Here is a 20267-nt window from a genome sequence, read left to right as displayed (position 1 = left end):
AATGACATGAATCCATGCATTGTGCCAACCTTCATTGTGTCAACAGCTCAGGCTGCTGCTGGTGTGGGAAATGTTTTCTTGGCACACTTTGGGCTCATTATTACAAATCAATTATCGCATGAATGCCCCTGCCTATTTGAGCATTGTTTTTGATTATGCACATCTCTATATGGCCATACTTTACCCATCTTCTAATGGCTACTTCCAGCATGATAATTCACCATCTTACAAAGCAAAAGTCTTCTCTGATTGGTTTCATGAACATGGCAATGAGCTCAGTGTTCTTCATTGATTTTCCCGGTCATCGAATCTGAATGCAACAAAACACCTTTAGGATGTAGTAGAACTAGAGATTTGTGGTGTAAATGTGTAGCTTAGAAACCTGCAGAAACTGCGTGATGCAATCATGTCAACCTGGGCTAGAATCTCAAAAGAATCTTGTAGAATTCATGCCACAAAGAATTGAGACTGTTTAGAGAGCAAATGTAGGCCCTACTCAGTATCAGGATAGTATTGCTAAGAATTTGCTCAGTGAGAATGTATGGGGCTGATTTAGAATAGACAAGAGACCTTGCATAGATGGGTTTACGATATAGGAGGAAAACTTTACTAGTTGGGAAAAAAAAATACAGATGCAGGAAGAACATAAAAAGTACACAGAGACAAGAACTAGGTACAGGAGTCAAACCAAGAGAGCTGAATCTGTGAAGCAACAGTGCTAATCAGTGTGCCAACTTGTCAACTCAGTACTTACGGTATAATAAGACCAAATGCTGTTGATAATTGTGACCAGTACGAGGCGTAGCAGTGTTCCAATCACAACTATACAACAGAGACCTGGGTTCAAACATAAGATATTTTATTTTTATTTTACAGTACTGTACCTCCAAATCCTTTCCACAACAGAACAATACACATTTTTTGTATCTCTACTATCTTACTCTAATACAAATCTTTTTATGTCCTTCCACCCCCTCACGTCGTCTCATCCACTCTTCTCCTGACTCTGACCTCCCATACAGGAAGCTCTGCTTCTTGCATGCATAGACATAGAATAACTAGACACCTCATGACCAGCAGAATCATACGTCAACGTTGCCGCCATATTGCGAGTGGCACTGCTGTGGAGTGAAGTAATGGATAAGATGCCTCAGACATGTTCTGCTTGGTTTTACAAACCGCTGTACGCTCCAACACCAGATCCCGGGGGATTACATTTCATAGGTAAGGCTGAACAATTGTTTTGGTTATATTTGGCCATTTGAAAATCCCATGTTATAATCTTAACTTTAGCTACGCCAGGCTAAGCTAGTAAAGCTATGCATTTACTGTATGTGCTCAAGTGAGCCTCCAAACAATGTTTTGGCTAAACGTATTTAGTCACTATGTAGAATGTTGTTAGCTGTTAACATTTATGAAACTTGATGTTTTTTCTCCAGGAGCACACTGAGGAAACACAGTTTGAAATTGACAACCATCATTTTATGCTCATGTCTTTAGTTGTGTCTGTCTTCCACAAACTAAGGCTGCACCATATTGCCAGACTGAATACTCTCAATTTACAGGATTTGAGTGAGCAAGAGGAGTGTCAGTCTGGAGGAGATCAGTGAGGTAGGGGGAGCTTTAAACGTTAAGAGCAGTATTGTGTATTGTATTCTGTAGTTAACAGGGAGCCAGTGAAGTTGAGAAAGAATCGGTGTTATATGTTCAGTGCATTTAGAACAGCAGTTTATCATCCTGGCAGCAGAATTTTGAAGAAGTTGTAAGCGATGGATACGTTTTTGTGGGATGTCAGATAGAATAGCATTACATTAATCTACACGTGAGGTGACTCGGGCATTAACCAATACTACTAATGCAGCCCGAGTAATGTTACTTACTGTATATGGGAGGAATTATTTAATAATAATAATTATAATTATTATGTAATAATTGCCATTATCAGTGTATAAATGGATATAAATAATTACATTTAAACGATTCACCAAAATCTGTTGTATGTAAACGATACTGTTTTAAACATTATTCAGAAAACCCGGTTTCCACATCTACCTGTATTGGTTTAAATGGCACTTTTGCCACCTGCAATAAGGCTGACGCTCTGATGTATCGTGTCGACTGGGAAACACAGTGAATGCGTTGTCTACAGTATCTATGTATGTCAATGCTTGTACGCCTGACCTGTGAGTATATCCGGTGCCACCACATTGCATCCAGGAAGTGCTTCCGGGTCAGGCAAAAGTTCTTTAAAGGGGGGACAGTCTGTTCCTGCAGCTCCCCCTGGTGGCACCCATAGACCACAAAAGGGCTTGTTCTCACAGGACTGCAATTCCCAGCCTACCCTGAAGGTATCCATGCAGGCACCGGAGTCCAGGAAGACTTCCATCTATTGTATAGTCCATGCTATTAGTCTCCTCCTGATCTGAATGCCAGCCCTTGCCTGGTGTCCATGACACAATGTAAACCTCCAGGGACTAACTCTGCAGACTGCCACTTCCATCCCTGCCACAGATTGTGTGTTGCAACGAGTAAAAAGTACCAAGTGTTTTTGTCATTTACTTGTATAGACTGCATTAGATACACAACTGTCGCTGAGAGGACATCCGGGCAGTTTGAGCAGCTGGGATGATATGTTAAACTGAGATGATTTTCCCATTGCATGATTCCCAAATATCCATCCATCTATTTTCCAACCCGCTGAATCCGAACACAGGGTCACGGGGGTCTGCTGGAGCCAATCCCAGCCAACACAGGGCACAAGGCAGGAATCCAATCCCAGGCAGGGTGCCAACCCACCGCAGGACACACACAAACACACCAAGCACACTCCAGGGCCAATTTAGAATCGCCAATCCACCTAACCTGCATGTCTTTGGACTGTGGGAGGAAACCCACGTAGTCACGAGGAGAACACATGCAAACTCAACGCAGGGGGTCCCGGGAAGCGAACCCGGGTCTCCTAACTGCGAGGCATGATTCCCAAACAACAATGATAAAACTACATTTTTATGGAGAGTTGCACACTGACTTTACTAAAATATGATTTCATGAAGATATGATGCCTCATTTGCTACAATACAAATAAAATCTGTCATCATCATCGTCACAAACAGCCCTCCATCCATCCATTTTCTAACCCGCTGAATCCGAATACAGGGTCACGGGGGTCTGCTGGAGCCAATCCCAGCCAACACAGGGCACAAGGCAGGAACCAATCCAGGGCAGGGTGCCAACCCACTGCAGGACACACACAAACCCACACACCAGGGCCAATTTAGAATCGCCAATCCACCTAACCTGCATGTCTTTGGATTGTGGGAGGAAACCGGAGCGCCCGGAAGAAACCCACGCAGACACGGGGAGAACATGCAAACTCCACGCAGGGAGGACCCGGGAAGCGAACCCGGGTCTTCTAACTGCGAGGCATGATTCCCAAACAACAATGATAAAACTACATTTTAATGGAGAGTTGCACACTGACTTTACTAAAATATGATTTCATGAAGATATGATGCCTCATTTGCTACAATACAAATAGAATCTGTCATCATCATCGTCACAAACATCGGAATCAAAACTAACCAGCATTTGAGTTTGGTGGCCATATGTATCTGTCATTGCATTCCATTACCGTTCGCGTATCTGTCCAATGCAACGTCATATCCTAGCATCCCAAGTACAAGCAGAATTCGCGAAATGGACTCCACATTTCGCCCGGGATGCGCCTCTTGACCGCCGTTCATGTTTTGCAGTCTCCGCCTCGGTATAGTCGAGCATCCGCGCCGCGCTACGCCGCGCCTCTTTCACGCGCCAAAACGACCGACCGCTCGTTCCCGGTTCGACGTCACGACACAAGCAGCAGCTGACAGACTGGCACTCGGCTCACTGACGCGCTTCGGCTTTGCCTTCGTGGGCTCCTCGTCCTTCTGCTTAAAGGCACACTGCCTCAGAGGATGCTGTGTAATCCTGCAACATTAAGGCTACAATAAGCCGCACTTGCCACGCACCGACGGACACCGGGCGCTTGTGACAGCGAGAGCGCGAGCGCGCGCGAGAAAGAGAGACCTTCCGCTGTGACCTTTGTGTGGCACCACACTGGATGACTAATCAAAGGTCAGCTTCTCTCGACAGCGGATGGGGAGCTCCTGCTGAGTGGCGTTTTATAATCAATAACAGACGTGTATAACCACATTTAAAAGTAAAGGAGGAGAATGAGAAAGAGCGACCATCAAGGTACGGGGGCTGAGGGGAGGAGGGATTGGTTATGTTTGTCACTGCTGTGTTTAATATGTCCAGAGCGAGTGAAAACGAGCGGAACTGATTTAACAACCCTTAACGCCATCGGATGCTAAATATACTGTTTGTTGATCATGAGTGCTGCTGAGGAAATTATTTTTTCAGACACGGATTTGCAGTCATTGCTGTAGTAGCTGCTATCTAAATATACAAACGAAATGATTTAGCAGCACTGCTTATATACTGCATATACAAATCTACGAATAATTCTATGTGCTATACATACAAATACGTTCTCGCGTAGTGCATGTATTCACATGCAAATATTTATAATTTATTCACAGGTTTATAGGTCGGGACAGATAGATATTTGTGTGTATGAATTCTTCTATATGTACAAAAAATTACACAAAACCACACATATGTCAGTATAGATGTACAGTACGGTGTATATTTTGGTAATGCACTTATTAATATGCATAATAATTATGTATATCTACTGAAGAGATATATATTCTATGCATACTAAGATGGTGACTGTGAATAAAGAATTCAAGTAACCATCTGTCTTATAAGTAAGGGTGCCCTTTAATGTACTGGCACCCTGTCTAATGTTGGTTCATACCATGTATCTGTATTCCCATCAATAGAAAAGATAGATATCATAGTAACTTTTACTGTATTAGTTAATGTACTGGCACCCTATCTAATGTTGGTTCGTACCATGTATCTGTAATCCCATCAATAGAAAAGATAGATATCATAGTAATTTTTACTGTATTATTTTAAAATGCCCATATATACCCGCTATACTACTTATCTGTTGTAAAAGCGGATATTTTCCATTATACTTACACACTTTATCATAGAGTGTGGCATGGTGGTGCAGAGGTTTAAGCTGCCGTTGCCTGGAATCAAAAATGTTTATGCAGAGTTTAGAAGTTTCTTCATGTCTGTGTTGGCTGTTGTGCACTTATTCTGGTTATCCGTCCAAATTCCAAAGTGTGTTGTTAACTGGTGGCTCTAAATTGGCCCATTATGAGTGTGTGTCCTGCAGTGGTATTGAATCCCATCCAGGTTTGAGTTCTGACTTGTTCCTGATGCTTTCTGGATAACCACTTGTTTAAAATATATAAGTTGCCCAGTGGTTAGTGTTGTTAATTCTTAGATCCATAATCCTGGATTTCAGTAATGAGTCGATTTACTGTGTATGTGGAGCATGAATGTTCTTTTCATCTCCACACATGCACTTTCTTTCAAGTGTTCCTCTCACATACCAAGTATTTTTTGTTACATAAATAGGTCATTCTAATTTGGTCCCCCATAACCCTAAATTAGATTATGCATGCTTGCGAATGTTAATATGTATATTTATATAATGTAAATACTGAATATGGGAGGAGTTTAAAGCATAAACTGCTCATCATCATCGTGGAGTTTACAAGTATATGTTTGATAAATATTTATCCATATGTGATAGATATTCTCCTCGCCTGCATGTTTGGTTCAAAGGGAATTGATTGTGTACGTCTGTGTTATCTTATGATAGATTGGCATTTGCTCCAGCTCAAAATCCACCCTTCTCCCCACACTCCTGTCAGTATAAAAACAGTTCAGAAAGTGTATTTATGGATATACACCAATCAGCCACAACATTAAAACCACCTCCCTAATGTTCTCTAGGCACACCTTGTGCCACTAGAACAGGTCGGAGTCATCCAGGCATAGACTCCACAAGACCTTGGAAGCAGTCCTGTGGTATCTGGCACTGAGATGTTAGCAGCTTATCCATTAAGTTTTGCACGTTGTGAGTTGGGGCCTCCATAGATCAGATTTGTTTCTTCAGCACATCCCATAAGATGCTTGATGTAACTGAGATCTGGGAAATTTGGAGGCCAAGTCAATACATTGAACTCTTTGCCATGATTTTAAAACCATTCCTGAATAATGTTTGCAGCATGGCATGGTGCATTATTGTGTTGAAAAAGGCTGTTGCCATCAGGGAATACAATTGCCATGAAAGGGTATATGTGGTCTGCAGCAATCTTTTGGTAGGTGGTGTGTGTCAAAAGTAACATTCACATGACTGCCATGTCCCAAGAGTTCCCAACAGAACATTGGCCAAATTATCACACTGCCCCCGATGGCTTGCTTTCTTCTCATAGGGCATCCTGCTGCCACCTCTTCTAAAGGTAAATCACGCACATGCACCCGGCTGTCCACATGATCTAAAAGAAAATTGGATTTGTCAGACCAGACCACCCTCTTCCATTCCTAAATGGTCCAATTCTGATAGTTAACATGCCTATTATAGGCGCTTTTGTTGGCAAATACACATTTTTTCTCATTACACTTATACACTTTATACAGTATGGCATGGTGGCACAATGTTAAACTTTGCAGCTGCAGATGCATGGTGTCAAATACGTTAATACTGAGTTTAGAGATTCCTTTTTGTCAGTGTAGGTTGCTCTTTACATACTTTGGTTATCCTTTGAAATTCGAAAGTGTTTGGTCAATTGGCAGCTCAAAATTGTCCCATTATTAGTGTGTGCCCAGCAGCAGAAATGCATCCTATCCATGTTTGAGTGATGCTGCCTGGACAACAACTAGCTTTAACCTGTCCCTGAAATTATAATTAGAAAATGAATGGATGGATGGACTTAACAGGCAAATTGGAGAATGTGGAGACTCGTGAGGTAAACAGAAGCCATTGTCATGCTCGCATAAACAGCTTGAGATAATCACATCATCCAGCTGGAAGTATCCATTTGAAAAGTAATGAAACTCTGTGGCCATAAAGGAATGTACATGGTGGGATGGATTCATGGATTCATTCTGTATGTTCCAAATTCTGATTCTACCATCTGCATATCACAGCAGGAATAGAAACCTGTGAGACCATACAACATTTTTCTAGTCTTAAATTGTCCAGTTCTGGTAATCACATGTCCACTCTAGCCTTATCTTCCTATTCTCAGCTGACAGGAGTGTACTGTGGTATGGTCTTCTCCTGCTTTACCTCATTTGCTTCAAGGTATGATTCTTTATGTGTACATCTGCACAGCACTGTTGTATGGAGCTGTTATTTGAATTTCTGTTGCCTTTCTGTTAGTTTGATCTAGCCCAGTTATTCTCCGACAGCTGTTTTTCACCCACATAAAACTGTTAACTGTATATGTTTGCTTGTCTCATTTATTGGACAATGGATGGATAGTAGATAAAAATGACAGTAGGTCAGCTATTTCTGTAGGCAACGTCACTTAACACTTGCATTAATGTTTGGTCGAACAACAACTAAATCTTCCATCCATGTCTACAAACTGTATATACTGAGCTGTAGCCACAAAGTTAGCTGTTTGGGGGAGCAGGCTGTTTGAGTTGAAGTGCCACTGGGCATAATAAAGCAGCTAAAGTTTGTAAATTTAGGGTGGTCCAGTGGTGTGCTGATTAATGCTGTTGCCTCACAGATCCAATAGCTTTTGTTGTGTTGTGATTTTCTTGTCTGTGTAGCTTTTTTATCTTTCTCTGTGTGGGGGTATTTTGTGGTGGGGGCAGGTAATCCAAGTACTGTAGTTTTCCAACCACTTTTCAAAGAGGTAAAGTTTATAACAGGTTAATGGGTGATTCTAAATTGGCATCTTTTAAAGCTGGACCTGGAAGTCTAGATGCAGTTCTGAGTCGTCAACAGGGCTACCTACTCCAAGAATAATGAATGGCAATTCAAACTAGACCAACACTTAGAGGTATGCTGCCAACCAATGTACTGGAGAACATATTTCTCTGGCAGGCAGCCTCATTGCCACTCCATTATATTGGCATTCCTTAATATGCACCGTGTGGTGTAGTTAGCAGCATCAGCATCTCCAAGCTCTTCCTTCCTTTGTGGAGTTTGACTGTTCTCTCAGTGATTATGTGACTATCCTCCGTATACTCCACTATCACAGATCAAAGAGATGCAGTTAGGTTGATTGTCAAGTGTCATTTGGGTTCTGGTGAGTGAGTCAGTGAAATGTGGCTATTACGTTGAATAATTCTGTGATGGAGTGTCATCCATTACAGGTTTAAGTCTTGCCTTTCATTAACACCTGTGGTCCAGTCTCTTGTTTTTCATGATCTTAATGTCAGTTCTCATTAGGAAAAGGAAAACAAAATAGGAGAAAGGTAATTCTGTGGTGAAAAATTAAAGCCAATATACATATAAACTGTTAACCCTTCATATATGTGCATTTGTAACAACATTATTACTGATTGAACTTGATTAAGTATCTAATATGCAGTGTGAACTGACTGCATAACTTTAAATGCACATAGGTGTATATATATTGCTCAGTGTCATTAGCAGCATTGTATTTTTGCACTTTTTTTCTTTCCATAATAAAAATACAAGCATGTGTATGAAAAATAAATATATATATTGCAGTTTGACATGACTCATGACTCACCTGAGAAACAATTTAACAAAGAAATGTGCTAACTGTAAAAATATAGAAACAGCTGCAACCTTGAGATTTGTAAGTTGCTTTGGTTTTAAACATAATACTGTAAAGCCCGCTTTAAATGATATGCCCGCCGTACTTAAGACATCTGTGATGGTTTAAAGTAGATGTAGGCTATCGATATATATACACATACATATAACGTTAAGGTGGTGTCATATATTGTATGTATGAGGCACCAATACGAATTCCTACAGACTATGTTTCCTGTCAATAAAGTTTAAGTCCATATAGAAATATAACTTCAAGTATATGAACACGTGCGTTGAGTAAGTCTCAGCAAATGACGCTAGGACTGTTAGAAATGGACACAAACGTCTAATACAAGTGTCTATATAAAACAAACCAACCAAAACTGGGCACCGTGTTTATAATATCGTCCCGTGCATGACAGCAGACACACTGCTTTCATTTCAACGCAGTCGCGATTAATTTCCTGGACATTAAAGGTGTACCCTTGTTGTTTAAACCTCATGCAGCGTGGACTGAGTGCTAAGGACGGATTAATTTGCATTTCCGAATGCACTACCTGCTTGCAGCAATGGAGCAGTACATGATGCCTTCGTTATAGCGCAGTCACTATTCGCTACGTAGACTGATATATAGTGACAGTAAATCGGTGTTATGGCGCGTGTGCCGCCGCGACAACGACATTATGTGCGGGAGGCGGATGCAGGGACAGACACTGTGAGCTATTCGATTAAACAATTCCATCCACTCGGTATGTTTCTGAAGACTGGAGTTTAATGCCGTGTAGAGAATGCTGTTTTATTGAGCCTTAAGCCTCCCGTTTTGCACAACAGAGTGTAATTAAAGCGCATTAGCGCCTGCGCACTTGCCTGGGCCACTGCTGCGGCCTAGTGGGTCACTTGCGCAATACACAGTGTCTGTGCGTTTCAGCACAATCTTCCAACAGTTTCTTCTTGTGCACGGCCAAACATTCATTTAGTCATATAGTTTAGAAATATACTGTATGTTTTTGTTTATATGTAGCAGTGTTTTTATTAACACCATTGCAGTCTAGTCTGTTTGTGTTATGTGTCTTATAGCACTAAAAAGTATGGATGTTATAAAATAGTTTTTGAATTGCTTTGGATGTGGTTAACAGTGGTAAGCACTACTACCTTATAGTTCTGCCTTCCAGGCTAAGGTAGTGTAAACACTAAGCTTCTGTTTTTCAGGACAGATTATTCTTTCTTATGCTTCTTCACTCACCACTGCACTAATTATGGTTTATTTTCAGGATGTGCTACAAAGAGTCCAATATATTATCTGTTTTGTTATTAGTGGATGAACCTGATTTGTCAGAATATTCAAACCCTGACAGGGCAGCACTTACATCCTTCCATTCATCGATCTTCCAAACCCACATTATACATTGTAGGACTGTCGGGAAGCTGGAGCCAATCCAGACTGTTAAAAGGTTGGTCCTTTCAGCATACATTAACAGGGAACTGGAAGTGAGAAAGAGAGTAATGGTTTGTGAAAATGGACCCAGAATGTCCCCCTAGGCCTGGGAATTATTCTATTGCTGGTGGTGTGTTTTCCCTTGTTTTATTTGGTTTCTCAGCATGTACCCTTGTTTCCTTCCTCAGTCCATATTCTCACAGTTTAAGCTATGAGGTAACTCTAAATTACTTATGTGTGAGCAAATGTGCATTGCAATGGCCTGGTACCCTGCCCAAGACTATTTCTGCTAATTGTTGTCAGAGGCAGACACCAGCATCTCGAAAGTCTATTAGAATGAGCATGATCAGAAAAGCGGCACAGTGGTGGCACTGCTGCCTCGCAACAAGAAGACTAGAGTTCAGATTACAGGCTGCTCCCTGCAGGTTTGCACGCTCCCTCTGTGATCACAAGAGTTTCCTCCAGGTGCTCTGATTTTCTCACACAGTCTTTAAACATGCAGGTTAGGTGAATTTGCTATGATAAACTGGCCCTGATGAATGTGTGTGTTTGGCCTGCGATGGGCTTCCTCCTTTTCTAGGCATTGTTTCTGCCTTGTCCCCTGCTCTGAATAACTGGGTTTAGAAAATGGATGGCTGGATGGATGTATTGTATTATATGCTTCTTACCATGCAGAGGATTAATTGGTCAGTGGACCCTGGTAAGGCTTTGTTGAGTGCATTGTGAGGTGGAGTGGCATCCTGTACATACAGTTGCTCGATCCTGTTTTGTTTTCTTTCCTTCTGGCACAGAGTTTGGCTTATTGTTTCCATCTATACTGTTAAAGAAATATTGTAGAAATTGATGGATATTTGGATACATTTACTTTGTGATGGATAACATGTAAAACATTTCTTTTTTTTTTACAATTATTAATTTCATAAATTACATTTCAGAAAATTAATTACAGACCAAACTGACAGACAATAAATTCAATTAAGATCCATCATCTTCTCCTCAAAATATTTCTTTTTATTTTAACAGCTGTATGGATCAGATTTTGCTAAAGTAAGTTTTACTGTCTTTTCCATACTATTATTTGATTTAGCCCTGAACAAATCTGTCTTCATAATGCTTTCCATTCCCAGTATGTGGCAGAGCATTGGCATCCTATGCCTGGTTTCATAGAATTAAAATTTTGGTAATGCTTTGCCCATAATAAATAACACATGAAGCAATATTGTTTATGTTGTGATTGGAAATGATTTTAATATTTCAGTGCATTGTCAAATTCATCGACCCCACATACAAGTGGAAAAAGTTAAAGCTAAAGAAGAAGAATGTACAGTGTCAAATTAGTTGCCATATAAAACCAGTAAAAAAAGTGGAAATATTTTTATTTGTTTTCTTAGTAAAAAATTATGGAGGAACATTTTGGATAAAATAAAATAAATAATTAGATCCACAAATCAATAAATGTAACAAAAATTAAATAAAAACACAATGATATGTGAACATACATAATTAAATGTGTCATGAAATGTTTTTATTATTTATGTCTTTTAGTATTTAACTATTTCTTCATTTATTTATTTCATTAACACAAAACACAACATGAAATAAAGCTTGAAATTAAATTTTTAATTTTTACTTGACAAATTTGAAACGGTGGGCTCTAACGAGTCCTGTGTTCTGATTTTGAATTGTCTCAGTGCACAAACCTGTGAGCTACTGCAGTCCCAAGGCAAAGCAAAGCGCCTGCACAGTGTTGTGACTGTGCGCGTCTATGGCGAACATGAGTGCAAGAAAAAGTTGAACAGAATTACTGCACGTAGCGGCTACTGTTCATCGAGAAACTTTATATTCATTGTCATCTTAGGAGTCTGAATCTGATGTATGTTGTCTGCCTATAAAAGTAGCCCTTGATGGTGAAATATTGATACACATTCTACAGATGGTTCCCCAATTAAAGCACAATACTTTTTAGAGCCCACACTATCAACTCTGATGGGTGAAAATGGCAGTTTTAATTTCAATCCTTATTTTGTGTTGCAGGCATTGTCGCTAAAATAAATAATTACATAAAGAAATCAGCTTATTTCATGACACACTTAATAATTTATATTCACATATCATTGTATTTATTGTCATATGTCATATAGTGATTTTTTAAATCAATTTTGTCCAAGATATTCATCGAAAAAATTAACAAGAAGTGAATAAAATTGCAATAACACAACATAAAAACCAACAAAACATTTAGAAAAATAAAATACTTTAGTTTAGATTATATGACCTTTGACAGACTCAGGGTTAATGCATAGGAGTTACACAACAGGGCTGCTTCAGCTATTTATGATATAGTATATTAGTGTTATTTTCTTATAGCTGCACCATTTTCTACAACATACATCAGAACAGTTAAGGCTTGGGTAAAAAGAATCCTGTAAATTGTCAGAAATATTTTATTTTATATTGCCTTTTAACATATACAAATTGTTAAGTTATCGTTGTATATTTGGAGGTTGTAATTTTCCATGTAAGCTTAACATTTAATATCCAGCACAGCAAACATTAATTGCACAGGACCTGAAAGACCATAAAAACCCACAAAGCAGCTGGGCACTGCCGTGCTTTACTCCATGTATTCAAAGACACTTCCCTGCAATCCTGCTCGGGATAAAGTGGGTTTAGAAGGTGGATGGATGGATTTATTCAAATACATTAGATATTCAGCTTTCCACCATCTTTCTCTGTTGGTATGCATACGATTTAAGAAAAGCACTTGTTTTAGTTTGTGTATGAAACTGAATGATATTATCGTTCAGGTTTTGTACTGGGACTCCCATGGTACACTTTTAGGAAGTGTGAAATCCATGAAAGTAGGCTATTAAAGAAAAAATCAATGTAGTTAATTGTTATTTTTACCATGAACTTTCATTTTCTTTTATGAAAAATCACTTTTCACTTACTTATTATACATGTTCTTGTGATTAATATAGTAATTTTATTTTTTATTTTGTCTCTTCATTTTCCTAATCTGGGCTGCACGGTGGTGCAGTGGTAGTTCTGATGCCTCGCAGTAAGGAGACCTGAGTTCGCTTCCTGGGTCCTCCCTGCATGGAGTTTGCATGTTATCTCTGCGTCTGTGTGGATTTCTTCCCACAGTCCAAAGACATGCAGGTTAGGTGCATTAGCGATCCTAAATTGTTCCTAGTGTGTGCTTGGTGTGTGTCCTGTGGTGGGCTGGTGCCCTTCCTAGGATTTGTTCCTGCCTTGTGCCCTGTGTTGGCTGGGATTGGCTCCAGCAGACCCCCGTGTCCCTGTGTTAGGATATAGCGAGTTGGATGATGACTGACTGACTGATTTTCCTAGTCTATCACAGTTTTAAAGTGACATTATAGAGAAAACTTTGGTGTAGATAAATGTCCATGCAGCAAGAATGAGTAGCACATGACATAAAGAAAATGAGTTATGGTTTGCACAATCTGTTATGATCTTAGTTGAGCAGGTTTTACTGACAGTATTGTCCCTAGTGTGTGCTTGGTGTGTGTGTGTGTGCCCTGTGTTGGCTGGGATTGGCTCCAGCAGACCCCCGTGACCCTGTAGTTAGGATATAGCAGGTTGGATAATGGAAGGATTGCATGTCTAGTAGGCAAATGCTGATGATGGTGTTTTCTGGGTATTACCATTACAAAATGAACACAGATCTCTGCAAATATGGTCAAAATTAATGACAAATGCAAAACACAAAACAACTGATAGCATAGGCATTCACTCCCTTTAATGTGACACACCTACAACATCACTGTTGCAGCCAATTGGTTTTAGAAGTTACATAATTAGTTCAATGGAGATCACCTGTTTGTAGTCAATGGGATTCAATTGATTGTAGTATAAATGCTCCTGATCCTGGAAGGTCCAGTGTATGGTGAGTCGGTATTGAAGCCTAGCATACACAGTGAAGATACAAGGACACTTGAAGCAACTTCATGAAACAGTGTTTGAGAATGTCCAAGTCACTGAATATCCCTTAGAGTCCAGTTAAATTAGTCATGAAGCAATGGAAAGAGTTCGGCACAGCTGTAAGTCTGTCTGGAACAGGTTGTCCACAAAAACTGAATGACTGTGCAAGAAGAAAGCAAGTGAGAGCATCCACTTAGAGACCTCTGTGAACTCTGAAGGAGTTATAATTTACAATTGTAAGATTGCGGAACTCTGTGCAGACAATAACTGTAGCCCAGGTGTTTCCCCAGTTTCAGCTTTACAGCAGATTGGCACAGGGTAAAACACACATAAGATATGGGAAAGAGCTTGCCAGAACGTATGTATATAGGAGATTCTCAGGTCAGCTGGTTCTGTGTTCTGATGAGACCAAAATTGAGGTTTTTGGTCAATGGTCTAAATGTCATGTATGAGCACTGCACATTATCAAAAACACACCATCACCATTGTGAAGCAAGGTAGCAGCAGCATGCTGTGGAGATGTTTCTCTGCAGCAGGCCATAAAAGGGTTCTGAGGGTAAAATGAATGCAGCAAAATACGTCAAAATCCTGGAGGAAATCCTGTTGGGGCCTACAAGAAACCTGCACTTTGGTAGAAGATCTGTCTTCCAGCAAGACAATAATGGCAAACATAAAGCCAAAGCTACACAGAAAAGGCTTCAAAGCATCATGTTAATGTCCTGGAGTTAGTCCAGACCTTAATCCAACAGAGCATTTGTGAGTGCACTTGAAAAGGGCTGTTCCCACATGACCACAGCTTAAGCAGTTTTGCAGAGAAGAAGGGGGGAAATGGCAGTGCGGAGATGAGCAAAGCTGAGTGACAGAGAGATAAACCTGAGCACATACTATAGACTCATGGCTTCCAGTGCTCTACTAAATGCTGACTTGAATCCTTTGGCAACCATTTTTTGTATTGTAAATTTGTAATTTATTTTTAATTAATTTATAATTAATTAATTTAACTTGTCCACTTTGTAGAGATCTGTTTTTACTTTGTTTTTGGATTTGATTTCATCAGTGACAAAAAAGCCAAACTCAATCCACTGTGATTTGATGTTGTATGATATTAAAAAGTGATCATTTTCAAGGGGCTGAATACTCTTTATAGGCACTATAATATACTTTGAAATGAAGCCAGAGACACCACAAAAAGGTTTTGGGAAGCCACCCCGTATACTTGAAGATAGGTGGGATGAAAAAGGCAAAAATAATGTGATAATGATAGGTCATTACAGACTTGAGTCCAAAACAGAACTGACTTGCAAACACAAAAATGGCATCTTTTAAAGCCGGTCAGAGAAAGTGATGTCATCGGGCCTAGGCAGAATTTACCATAGTTGGTCTGCAGAAGAAAGAGAGAAAGGGTTAAGGTACTCAGCCATCCCCGGTCCAGCATAGAAGTACCTTCTTTCGAGCCCTTTAGCTGCCTCCAATGCGCATGTGTGTGACAATATACAGTATATACAGTCATATGATAGAGTTCTCTTTGGAACAAAGTGCTTTGGACTGATGAGACAAAAATTGAGTTATTTGGTCATAACAACAAGCGCTTTGCATGGCAGAAGAAGAACGCCGCATTCCAAGAAAAACACCTGCTACCTCCTGTCAAATTTGGTGGAGGTTCCATCATGCTGTGGGGCGTCTAGAGGCTGTTATATTTACAAAAGGAGTATTGATGTAATATCTCTGTTGGGGAGCCCACATTTATGCACCTGTCTAATTTTGTTATGATGCATATTGCATATTTTCTGTTAATCCGATAAACTTAATGTCACTGCTGAAATACTATTGTTTCCATAAGGCATGTCATATACAGTGGTGTGAAAAACTATTTGCCCCCTTCCTGATTTCTTATTCTTTTGCATGTTTGTCACACAAAATTTTTCTGATCATCAAACACATTTAACCACTAGTCAAATATAACACAAGTAAACACAAAATGCAGTTTTTAAATGATGGTTTTTATTATTTAGGGAGAAAAAAATCCAAACCTACATGGCCCTGTGTGAAAAAGTTTTTGCCCCCTTGTTAAAAAATAACCTAACTGTGGTGTATCACACCTGAGTTCAATTTCCGTAGCCACCCCCAGGCCTGATTACTGCCACACCTGTTTCAATCAAGAAATCACTTCAATAGGAGCTGCCTGACACAGAGAAGTAGACCAAAACACCTCAAAAGCTAGACATCATGCCAAGATCCAAAGAAATTCAGGAACAAATAAGAACAGAAGTAATTGAGATCTATCAGTCTGGTAAAGGTTATAAAGCCATTTCTAAAGCTTTGGGACTCCAGCGAACCACAGTGACAGCCATTATCCACAAATGGCAAAAACATGGAACAGTGGTGAACCTTCCCAAAATTACCCCAAAAGTGCAGAGACGACTTATCCGAGAGGTCACAAAAGACCCCAGGACAACGTCTAAAGAGCTGCAGGCCTCACTTGCCTCAATTAAGGTCACTGTTCACGACTCCACCATAAGAAAGAGACTGGGCAAAAACGGCCTGCATGGCAGATTTCCAAGACGCAAACCACTGTTAAGCAAAAAGAACATTAGGGCTCGTCTCAATTTTGCTAAGAAACATCTCAATGATTGGCAAGACTTTTGGGAAAATACCTTGTGGACTGATGAGACAAAGTTGAACTTTTTGGAAGGCAAATGTCCTGTTACATCTGGCGTAAAAGGAACACAGCATTTCAGAAAAAGAACATCATACCAACAGTAAAATATGGTGGTAGTAGTGTGATGGACTGGGGTTGTTTTGCTGCTTCAGGGCCTGGAAGGCTTGCTGTGATAGATGGAACCATGAATTCTACTGTCTACCGAAAAATCCTGAAGGAGAATGTCCGGCCATCTGTTCGTCAACTCAAGCTGAAGCGATCTTGGGTGCTGCAACAGGACAATGACCCAAAACACACCAGCAAATCCACCTCTGAATGGCTGAAGAAAAACAAAATGAAGACTTTGGAGTGGCCTAGTCAAAGTCCTGGCCTGAATCCAATTGAGATGCTATGGCATGACCTTAAAAAGGCGGTTCATGCTAGAAAACCCTCAAATAAAGCTGAATTACAACAATTCTGCAAAGATGAGTGGGCCAAAATTCCTCCAGAGTGCTGTAAAGACTCATTGCAAGTTATCATAAGCGCTTGATTGCAGTTATTGCTGCTAAGGGTGGCCCAACCAGTTATTAGGTTCAGGGGCAATTACTTTTTCACACAGGGCCATGTAGGTTTGGATTTTTTTTTCTCCCTAAATAATAAAAACCATCATTTAGAAACTGCATTTTGTGTTTACTTGTGTTATATTTGACTAATGGTAAATGTGTTTGATGATCAGAAACATTTTGTGTGACAAACATGCAAAAGAATAAGAAATCAGGAAGGGGGCAAATAGTTTTTCACACCACTGTATTATTATTATTAAAAGGAAGTTGCTACTTTGACAGCTCAGCTAATGATAAGCAAAAGCCCAAAGAATTAAGAGGGGTTCCCAAACCCCTCTTTTTTTCATACGACTGTATATATATACTACGGGGCTGTTCCCCCTGCTCGCTTTGCTCGCCCCCCCCACCCCAGGACACACTGCGCACCTGCAACTTCACGTCTCTGTTGCTTGCGTTGTGAAAGGGGGTGTGAACGCACACTAAGGCGATGTGGTTAGATCAGCTGCTGTCTTGCTGCTGCTGCTGCCGAGCTGCGTCTTCTGCTTGTCGTGCCGCGTGTCAATCATTTAAAAGGTTGTGCAGCAGCTGTCCTTTTGTTTCACTGCCTTGTCTCATGGCACATTAAAGTGCCTCAGAGAAAATCATGTATCGTCTCCTTCTAAGCCTTCCAAAATTTTTTTTATTACATAGAAAATCACCAGAAAAATCGCAGACCATCTAGAAGTGTGCGAGCTGACGACATGAAGAATCGTCTTCGCACCGAACTGGAATTATCCCCGCATAAATCTAAGTCATCCAGATGATCTGGATCTGCATAATTGGATCTGGACCTCCCTGTATTTATATATATATATATCTATACTAATAAAAGGCAAAGCCCTCACTCACTCACTCACTCACTAATTCTCCAACTTCCTGTGTAGGTAGAAGGCTGAAATTTGGCAGGCTCATTCCTTACAGCTTACTTACAAAAGTTGGCCAGGTTTCATTTCGAAATTCTACGCGTAATGGTCATAACTGGAACCTATTTTTTCGTCCATATACTATAATAGACTTCTGCTTGATGCCCGTGGGAGGCGTAATTTAGTGCCTGCCCATATAAGGCCGTCCGTCAGCGGCAATCCAATAGAAACACTGCTGCTAAATATTCACGGGTGAAGGACTGTGCTTATGCAGACGAACATGAGATGGTCAGGGTGGTGTTTGGCACAAACTCAGCGAAACTGCGAGAGAAACTTTTAAGTGTCGGGTCTTAGCTAACATTAAATACAGCCTTGGACATCGCACGAGATGGCACCAGCGCAGCTGAGAACCTTCGATGCATGTACGGCGGCTCACGTGAACTGGCGCGGTGCACAGACAAAAGCAACAGTTCCAAAGAGTGCTGAACAAAAACCGAATTACACAATTGAGAAGGCAGCAAAAAAATATGAAGCGTGTGATGCATACAAGCATATTCATAAGTGCAGCTACTGCGGAAACAAAGCACACGGTGGAAAAAGTGAATGTCCCGCTAAAGGAAGACAGTGTAAAAAAAAACCTGTGCATGCAGTGTGTCACGTCTCAGATAAAGAGGAAGACGAGCTGTTTATTGATGCAGTAAGAAACGAATCGATGAATGAAACCCGTTATCTTTACAACGATTGACAAACACGCAATGTAACTTGAACACAACACATCGTACAAATACGAACCTGATTGAAAGAAATAATGATAATCAAATCCTTGATGACAGCAACACTCATAACACTCACTAAACAATTACTGTATATTGACAATCATGTTACGTTATTTTTAAAATGTTCCCTTTTCTTTTTCATAATTTCTTTAACACACTACTTCTCCGCTGCGAAGCGCGGGTATATATATATATATGTATATATATATACCTGTTTATACCCTGATCTACATACTCTCAAATAGACAAACCACACGCCGTGGCGCAATGGTAGAGTCTTCGCCTCTAGTGCCGACGTCCGAGGTTTGATTCCCGAGAGGGGATGCACTGAGTATGTACACGCGCTTCCTGATTCGCATCCCCTTGGTTTGAGACGTATGAAAAAATATGCAGTTAACGCTGAAAGACAGATCACAAATTGAAGCTTTATGAATAATGGATACAAAGCGCGTTCCTAAGACTTATCGGAGGCAAATTTCATTTCAAAAGACTGCCCGACGGAAGCCTTGATAAAAGCGTGGTTTTGTGCAAACTGTCCAAATACGAATCTGATTGAAAGAAATTATAATCAAATCCTTGATGACAGCAACACTCATAAAGGTCACAAAACTATTACATTCACAATCATGTTACGTTATTTTTAAAATGTTTCCTTTTCTTAGCACAAGCACAGCTGAGAAGCTTCGATGCATGTACTCCATAACGCGTTAAAAGAAAATAACGCATTTAATCACACTTTCAATTCCAAGCAAAGGGGAACTTTTGTCAATGCATGATTTCCTGGTACATCGATTACATTGATGCACACATCAGAGCTACAAAAATGTTAGAGTCGGAATAAAGCGCGTTCCTACGACTGATCGGAGGAAAATTTCATTTCAAAGGACTACCCGACGGAAGCCTTGATAAAAGCATGGTTTTGTGCACACTGAAAAGCAAGCAAAATTAGATGCATTACAGAAAGCAGACTTTGTGGCTCTTACTGGGGATCATTGGACTTCCGTGACCGTTAGTAATTCTAATTACATCTAATTACAAAATGCTCAATGATCACACTGTTTTAGCCTAATGTACAAAATAATTTTGGCTAAGGTTATTCAGAGTTTAAAGGTGAAACTGGTCAAATTACCTTTTATGTTTCTGCCTTATTTTTTTAAGAAAAAAAACTGCACTTTATGTTGAAATTTTTGTTATTATTATTTAAAGACAATGCCATTCTGAAAATGTACTTAAAGTACTTAAATACCACTTTATTTTTAAGTCTGCCCAATTTTAGCCAGGGATGATATTTTTGTTTCTGT

General features: G+C 40.1%; 1 protein-coding gene across 1 annotated transcript in view; it reads left to right on the top strand.

Moving 5' to 3' along the window:
• Window positions 1-3895: 3895 nt before the first annotated feature.
• dnajc6 (DnaJ (Hsp40) homolog, subfamily C, member 6) overlaps window positions 3896-20267 on the top strand; it is a 135729-nt gene continuing 119357 nt past the window's right edge. Inside the window, exon 1 of the mRNA XM_039734946.1 lies at window positions 3896-4233. The gene's annotated coding sequence lies outside the window, so the exon portion shown is untranslated. The remainder of the gene's footprint in view (window positions 4234-20267) is intronic.

The sequence above is a fragment of the Polypterus senegalus genome, chromosome 14 (assembly GCF_016835505.1).
Source record: "Polypterus senegalus isolate Bchr_013 chromosome 14, ASM1683550v1, whole genome shotgun sequence".
Taxonomy (NCBI): domain Eukaryota; kingdom Metazoa; phylum Chordata; class Cladistia; order Polypteriformes; family Polypteridae; genus Polypterus; species Polypterus senegalus.
This window is presented reverse-complemented; position numbering and strand designations above follow the sequence as displayed.